This window comes from Rattus rattus, chromosome 10 (genome assembly GCF_011064425.1).
Source record: "Rattus rattus isolate New Zealand chromosome 10, Rrattus_CSIRO_v1, whole genome shotgun sequence".
In the NCBI taxonomy this organism is placed as follows: domain Eukaryota; kingdom Metazoa; phylum Chordata; class Mammalia; order Rodentia; family Muridae; genus Rattus; species Rattus rattus.
The window spans coordinates 18,310,886-18,318,843 of NC_046163.1; positions in this window are offsets into that span (position 1 = coordinate 18,310,886).

Here is a 7,958-nt window from a genome sequence, read left to right on the forward strand (position 1 = left end):
GTATTTACATATGTAACTTTGTAAATGAAGCATTGGTGTAATGATTCCATTGTTTCTTTTAAATAAATAACCACTATAATACACAAAGAATTTCAGAGTTTACTGCATTGGCAGTAACATTTGTCTAACATTTGTCCCTGGAGGGGTAGCAGTGTGCCTTGGGCACTTTTCTGGAATGTTGGAGGACAGTATGTAACCGAGATTACCCTTAAAGTCAAGATCATCTTGCCTGAACTTCACCTCCCAAATACTGGGGTTTCAGTTATGTATTACCACGCTTGGATTGCTGAATTAATTTCTTTATTTATATTTATATGCTGCTAACTTGATTAATTTAGTATAAACTGTTATAAAGGTTAAATTTGTAAGTAGCCACAACTTTATAGGTACTCAAAATCCAGAAATCTAGTTACATTTAGATACTTTGAAACAAAAGCAAAAGCAAAAAACAAAACAACAAAAACACAAAAACATTTTTGTTCAGAAGCATATCTCTAGTAAAGTTTTAAGGCACTATCCATGTGATTAATGGAAACTATACAGTTATAATGAGGTTCTCTTATAAATGTAGTAGCACTCTACTGGTCATATAAATTGTATAGAATGACTCTCCTCCCCTCAAAGTGAAGGGCATGCATGGATGGGTCAACAGCGGGAGAATCAACAAAGAGTACCAGGCTGTACGATGATCATCGAAGATGAGCTCTAAAGGAAGCTTTGTGGGATGTCCACACAGATGGCTGCTGCCAAGCATAAATAAGAATGAGCAGGAGGAGAAGGAGGAGGGGTGAGCAGCGAGAGGGAAGGAACAAGCAAGTCCATGTTCACAAGATGTTCTCATAAGCCCCCTTATCGTTCTTTAATGTCTTGACCATGGGAGAGGTGAATCAGAGGAACCTTCAGTTCCCATCTGTAACTGATGAACTCGCCTACTAAGGCTTTTCTAAAAATCTAACAGAAAGTCAGTTGCTGTGTTTATCTCTCTTTCTAAGATGAGCTGCATGAACGACAGCTACAGTGTTGCAGTAGAGAGCAGGAAGTAGGAGAGAGGCAGGAAGGTTTCCCAATGCTGCCCTTCCATCTTGGAAACTTACTCTAGTAACTTTTCAAAGCACCACTGTCCGTCAACCTTGCCTTGTAAAAGTCTCTGTCGAAGAAAGAATACTAGAATGAGAAACTGATTAATTCCTGCCATGAGCTAGCATGTAGCTTTAGAAAACGATGCTTGGCTCAGGTGACTGCAGACGCTGTCTGTCTATTCTGCTGCCCCTTGAGTAGGGCCCAAACTCTCTTCCTAGGTATCAAAGCATTTTGAATGTATTTTAAGTTCAAGCTTAGCAGTTCAATCACCCTCCTGCCTCTCTTCCCTCTGTGCCCAGCCACATGGATGTCAGGCCGGGATATGTGCTGGTTTCCTAATAAGATGTGGATCCTACGCTTCTCTCAACAGCTCGCTCTCCTTCCACTGCCTCTACTCTTCATTGGAGATCATTTCTGTTGATCTCTTTAGTAAATTAAAGATGCTGAAATTGCTCAAAAATAAAACCAACCGTTGAGAACTTTTTCTTCAAGAAGTCAGCATTTACAGAAATACCTATGGCAGCATACTATATGACAATTAGGAGAAGAAGATTTTGTCCAAAGCTACATAGTCCTAAATGAAGGAGAAGGAGGTATTTTTTTCCCACAAGTCTCTGCTTTTGTGATTGCAGCAGTCTTTTATTCAGACAGTTCTCAGCCTGACCTTGGGAACCCGTTACCCTGTGGGCAATTATATTTAATACTGAGGATAAAAATACATGATCCAGAGAAGCTCCTGTCTCCTGTTAAGTCTGTGTACTGTGTATCCTCGCTCGCAGAGAGACCTGGAGCTTCTAGTAGAGCAGAGAGGACTGGTTTCATCATGAGTGACAGAGGTAGACATCTTGAGGAGTTCTATTTTAAGTGCACTGTCAGGACCTCGTTATTTAGAGCTGGGTACTTAACCACTGGGTGTCTAGTCTCTCCATGGTAAATTAAAAACGATTATATTATTTAAGGCACCTTACCATGCCTGAGCAGAAACTTCTATCACAGATCGGAAAGACAGTAGTGAAACACAAAGCAAGACTGTCACCCCGATAGGAGCTCCCTTCTAACAGGACACACAGACAGTCAACGGACAGACTAATGACCCCAGCCTTATGTAGCACCCAAACCTTAGTGTGTACCCTATCTTCCAATAAATGTGTCAGGGTGAGTTCCTTCTGTGCGTCAAGTTCATACTGAAAAACTCATGGTATTAACTCTACCATTATCTCATTTCGTACTCTCTTCTCTGCACTGTCATTTGAAATCTTTAGTCCTTGCTGTGGCTTGAAAGACCGTATGGTTTACTTCTCTCTTTCTTGGTGGTTTGTGCTTGGTTGTGTTCCAAAATTCTAGGGGGAAAAGCTTGACATATCTGTGTACATATGCGTGCACAGCTCATCTTATATGTACATGTACATACATGTGATATTATATATTGTCTATAAGATAAGTTTGAATAATTTATGGATAATAACTGTATTACTAATCAAATTATTAATATGATATCTAGTATAATGTCCTGTTGATGTATGGGATTGAGCACATAAGAGCAGAGTCAATTCAGAGTTAGAACAGAGCTGCTGTTTCTTATGTAATAGCGAGCCGAGCCACAGAGGGTCATGCTAGATCAGAGGCATGAGTGAAGTTACAAAAAGCCAGTCTAGCTAGTAGTACAGCATTCTAGGCCAAATCATGGCATGTGCCAAGGGGCCAAGTGTGCCCTCTGCCTGGCATACTTTGGTAATGGCAAGAACATCTTGCAAATGAAGCAGAGAAGACAAAGAGGCAAGAGGGAAAAAAACAACAATAAAAATCAAACAAAACAAAAAGTATAGCTAATTCATGTCGACCGTGGACTTTGGTTTGAGAAGATACCAAACAGAGGGGTAGAAGCTACTGAGAGGATCTCCAGGTATTCGGTGCGAGAGGTTTTGTAAATGTCATGGTTGTGGAGAGAGAAAAGACCATATCATTGTCTTCCTAGCCGTGTGATTAATCACTGCCACGGTGAACACAAAGACCTCCACACAGGATTCAGGATAAAAAGGAGCTGTGCAGGGTTCTACTAAGAGAGTACACACAGATGAATAATGAGAAAGTTTATAATCTTAGCGTAGAAAATGTGAACTGAGCATGGTACCATCCACACATAGTCTGAAAGGTCATTCTATTATCACAGGTTGTGAAATTGTATTCACTTTGAATTATCTTAAATGCACATTCATTGAAATAGCAATGATTTCCCAGCATGGATATTATATTGTAACCTGTTGGTTCTCTGGTATATTGTAGCACACCAATACACTAGAAGGCTGGTCGTACGCTGCCTCTTCAAAAGGAGCCACCTTGGAGCAAATGTTTTGCAGAACTTGATCACCCAAATCTGTTGGGTATATTTTCCATGTACCCTAAGCAAGAAAGCAAGGGGTGAATATAAAATTTACCCTTTAGCATATATATTTATTAAAAATATTTCTTATTAATTTCTACATTTGCTACATTTTTCTGTTTTCAATAAAGATAATGGCATCTTGAAAGAGAAATTTCTCAACTCAGTGTCCTCCTTCAAGGTGACCAGAACTTCTATAGTACTTCAAGGCTTCCAAGAACAGAAACCACTTTCCTGGAAGTTTTTATATTAGAAGTCATGCCTGGGTATCATTCAGTTTTTGTGTACCAGTGAGCATAATGCACCTAGAAGATTTTGTGAAAGAAAAAAAAAACCACATTCTGCATTTAGGTTCAATAAGTGTTACAGAAAGACGGAAAAGTAATCGCATGGAGTTAGTAGAGACTATGTAGGCTTTTAATTATGATCCTAGGCCAAAGTGATTGGGCAGACTGCCTGCTATACGTTATAAATTAATTCCATTCATTATTTCCCTACTTCAAGTTTTGGCTGGCCTAATTAAGGCTGTTATATAATTCCAGCTTTGACTACCTCCCTGCAAGGCCCCTAATCACCTGGCGCAGAGGCCCAGTGCAGACAATTGCCTAGGCCTCCCAGAGTCTGACTTAGACAGACTTGGGCCTCTGATTTATGGGCCAGTCCTCCTGGAGAAGAATGGAGAGCCAAGACAAAGCTCAGCCTCGGGCAGATTGTATGCCCGGGTCCTCGAGTGTGTTGCCTGAAAGCTGTCACCGGAGAGCTGAGGCTTTGGAGTGGCCCTAAGTCACCATGCCCAGCCTTTCTCAGCCTCTGGGGTTCCACCTACCCTGTGTTCCAAGCTCTTCCCAGAGTGTAGGACGGTAGTTGCTAGGCCAGCTAGGCCCTCAGCTAATCAATGAGCAAAACAGACAGGCAGCTGAGTCCCTTTTGCAATCAGGAAACTGACCGCTCAGCTTCCTGGGAATGGAAAGTAATTAACTTGCTCTAGTACTCATTTAAAATGAAAGAGTTACACATTCTATCTGACCTGTTCATTTTAGTACATGTAGTGTTGTACAGAAAAAAAAACTAACAATGCCTTTCCCGACTTCAAGGCAAATTTACTTATGGCCTAGAAATTAATTTATCATCTTATCAGAAACTCAGACATAAAAATCCAGCCCTGTGCATTCACCGATCCTGTTGTAAATGCAGCTGCAGGTGGCACACAGGGTCTCCATTCCTGATAAGACACAGACTTGAGCGATTCAGACGCTAAAATGAACTTTGGGCCAGGCCAGATGGAGACCTGCTGGGTTACAGGCTTGGGCATAAACCCGTCACAGAATAATATTCAATCCAGTGTAACGGTGAAGAAAATACTTACGTCCAAATTGATACGGGAGATATGTCTTAGAGACCACTACATGATCTTGTAGAACTGGACTATTTTCCCATTAGTTCAGGGCATCAGTTGAATAATGAAAGGTATAATTTTTAAAGGTATTTTAAGGTTCAATGTGTATTTCTGCAAGTATAATTTACTTCTATATTCAACTCTTGATTTAACCTTTTGCCTTACAGATGTTGAAAAGAAAGGAAATGGTTTCAGTTAAAGGAAAGGAAGAGGAGGAGGAGGTGGGGAGGGAGAAGTATATTCGGGGATTTAAGAACCAGAAAACACTTTTATTTTTTTAAGTCTGAGCACATAATTCTCTGTCCTAGAAATAATCCATTAAGCAAACTGCTCTTCAGAGTGAAAGATACAAAGTGGACACTGATATTTCGTGACAGTTTGAGATCAAATGTATTTGCCCATGGCTCACTGGGAGAGGAGAGGGAGGCAGGGGCTAGAGATGCTAGCCTTCTACGGGGCAGTGCTGCGATGACATTGATCTAAAGGAACTCTGACGTCTCAGATTTTTGAAATGCATTTGTGAAGCAAAAGAGAAATGCCACTAGAGGTGAGGGAGAAATGGATGCTGTCACAAGAAACAGAACTCTACCTGTTACCTCTGAGCTGAACTAACAGAAATAAACACATAAGAAGATTTCAAATGTGGAGTGGAACCAGTAAAATACCACACAGCCTAACCCATGAATTTCACTAAATGCCAGAGGGCACAGGAGTTAAGACCATCAAGGGCCCTGGCTCTTGATTATGCAGTCAGCCCTCACTCCTGCTCCAGTTTTGTGGAATTTTATACAAGTTGCCTCCATTGTCTATGTCTCGATTTCTTCTTTCATAAAACAAACAAACAAGCAAACAAAAAGAGAACTGAACTAGACCATGCTAAGACTGGAAATCCATCTACTAATCTACTTTGATGGTAAAAGCAAACTGAACTAGAGCTCCCTTCATTAAAAGTTGACACTTTGTCATCAGCTTATAATTACTGATTTGTAGGTACTCACTTTTTCCTATTGAATGCATGTTTCTATTCCTATTGAATGTATATGGTAAATGATCCAAATGTCTACCAATATTTAGCTGAAAGTCTTCATTGGAAACGGTTTCTATCAATCTAACCTAGAAAAGGTTTTGTTACGGATCTACCCCTCATATGTACAGTGTTCCAAATTAAATCAAACCGTTGCATAACGTTGAGTCTCAAAGAGGAAAATAATACTCACTGTTGTTTCAGAGCTGAGCTGCTACTGAATAAGATATATTTAATAAGCAGTGAATTGATGGATAAGTATCAACTTTATCTGTATCTATGTCTATATCTAGATATCTATAGATATGTTTCGGTCAACTCTTGCAGGAAAAAAATGCAAGCTCAGCTTAGTTAGGCCTCAACTCTCTGGAGCAGAGGAAAGAGAGATTCCACCGCACAAGCGGATCTTAATGTATCAGAACTGGTATCTCTACTGAGCTGGAACGCTAAGTCCCAAGAAAGCCCCACGTTCAGCTTAACTCTTTAGTCAGCCCTCATGTCCCTTGATGCTTTGCTTCTTTTTAACTGGGAGCTATTGTGAGACAGATGCTTCCTGTGTAGCTCAGGTTAGCCTCCAGTCCAACACAAGATCCTTCATTCCCTGCCTCCCTGAGGCTGGGATTACAGGCACACCCACCGAGTCTGGTTCCCTTTGAGGCTCTGAGCTTTGCAGGTCCAGGGGAACTATCCCATCTGTTGGCAGCACCTTGCCAGTGGCTGGCACCTTGCCGGGTTTGAAAACTTCTGATTAATTTCCCCCTCTCTTTTCCTGTTCTTTTTTCCCCAATGTCTTCCTTCCCACCATCTCTTCTTTCTGTCTTTACACCAAGAAACATATTTGAGCAAAGGAAGTTTCCTACTGAAGAAGGGTGGCCAATGCTTTACCCGTGGATGTGGCCCTCTGATTAAATTAGCAGTAGGAGTTTCCATGCTTACTTCGCATGTAAGTTGAGGGTTCCTGTTTTGATCTCCCCGTTCCTAAAACCTCTGTGTGTCTTTTTAAGGTTTTGTGGCAACTTCCTCTGTTTTTGCCATGTGGGGCATCGCAAAGCCTATTGTAAGCCGGAAAGTAACCCCACTACCTCCTCCCAGTTTATCCTTATCTCTGAAGAAAATCTCTTCCAGAACAGCTGTTTTTTATATAGCTCTCTGCAGTATCCTTAAAACTATAAAACTGAAAGACCGGGGTCTGAGGACATATTCTATATCACATGTACAAAAGCATGAAAATAAGTCCTGGGAACACCATTGTGCTGGATTTAGTCATATTTTCCTCCAAATAGAAGCATTCTGTCACACTTGGACTAACTGCAAAGGCTCAGGCTTTTGCATCTTCATCCACTAGGAACTTCGAATGCATGTGTTTTTCCTCTCTGGTCCTCTCCACTCAGTGGACTCATGCAACTGTACTAAAGAGGAAAGCCATGTTTGGAAACATATGCTGTTACAAGAGTGTGAATGTACTGAATTTTAGGGGACAGATGTTTTTAATTTCCAGTATGTTGTGTGTATCTTAATTCCATTATTTCTCCCAAAGTATTCTGAATTTATTATAATGAATGTATGCCTAATTTTAAAATTTTACTGTCCATTCCAATAACGTATCGTTAGTAACTATAAAGGCTTAGAAAATGTACGCTTTCAAAATAATGCCGCTTGCAGTAAAGTAAAAATTATGTCTAAGGGCTGAGGAAAATTGAGGTCCTTTCCCTTCTTTTTTTCCATATGCCCCCAGTCATTTCCCGTAACAGGAATGAGAGTTTATTGGTAGTTACCCTGTCTCTCCAAGGGACATTTTTAGCTCTCTGATATAAATTTTCTAATGTCAGAGAGATAAAAATGGAATGCCCCCAAATGTTTCCATCATAACATGGGATAATTAGGATAATGTAAAAGATATCTCATGGTTTTGTTCATTTGGCATGCTGCAGGATAAAGTGTGCTTTAGACGGACTCTGAGATTGGGATTATTTTCTAAAATTTAATAATTTATCTCAAAGTTCATTTTGCTATAATTCATGCAATACCACTCAGAGTTAACAATGGGAAACTATTAACAAGTAAGTTTTTTGCTTACC